We start from the raw sequence: 656 nt of genomic DNA on the forward strand, positions 1-656 counted from the left end.
GCCGGGGACACTGCCCCGCGCCCGCCCCCCGAACTGGCCTCCCGAGCACCCTGGGACACCTGGGGGTGCACCTGAGGAGACCCTCGGGGAAGTGATCTCCCACAGGGTCATGTTGCCCCAGAAGAACCCCAAGGCTGCGATGAACCCATTGGTCTGGACACCCCTAGGAGCCCCCCAGGGCCACATCCATCCCATGTGGCCATAGTCCCCCAGGACCACATGATGACCCATATGGCCACAGCCCCTTAGGAGAACCCCAAGGCCATGATCACCTCATAGGCCTGGATATCCCAGGACCCCCTCAGGACCATGCCCACCCCATAGGGCTGTATATGGCCACAGCCCCTTAGGAGAACCCCAAGGCCATGATCACCTCATAGGCCTGGATATCCCAGGACCCCCTCAGGACCATGCCCACCCCATAGGGCTGTAGTGCACCAGGAGAACCTAGATGCCAAGACCACCCTATAGGGCTGGACACACCAAGGAGTCTCCCAGCACCACATCCACCCTGTAAGGTCATGGTGCACCAGGAGCTCCCCAGACCCATGATCATCCCCATGGTCATGGCACCCTGGAAAGACCCTGGGAAAACCCCAAGGCTATGCCCCCCCAACATGGCCAGGCCTCCCCAGGGCCCCCCCACGCCCGTGCCT

Source organism: Chaetura pelagica, unplaced genomic scaffold (assembly GCF_000747805.2).
Source record: "Chaetura pelagica isolate M959 unplaced genomic scaffold, ChaPel_1.0 scaffold2339, whole genome shotgun sequence".
In the NCBI taxonomy this organism is placed as follows: Eukaryota; Metazoa; Chordata; class Aves; order Apodiformes; family Apodidae; genus Chaetura; species Chaetura pelagica.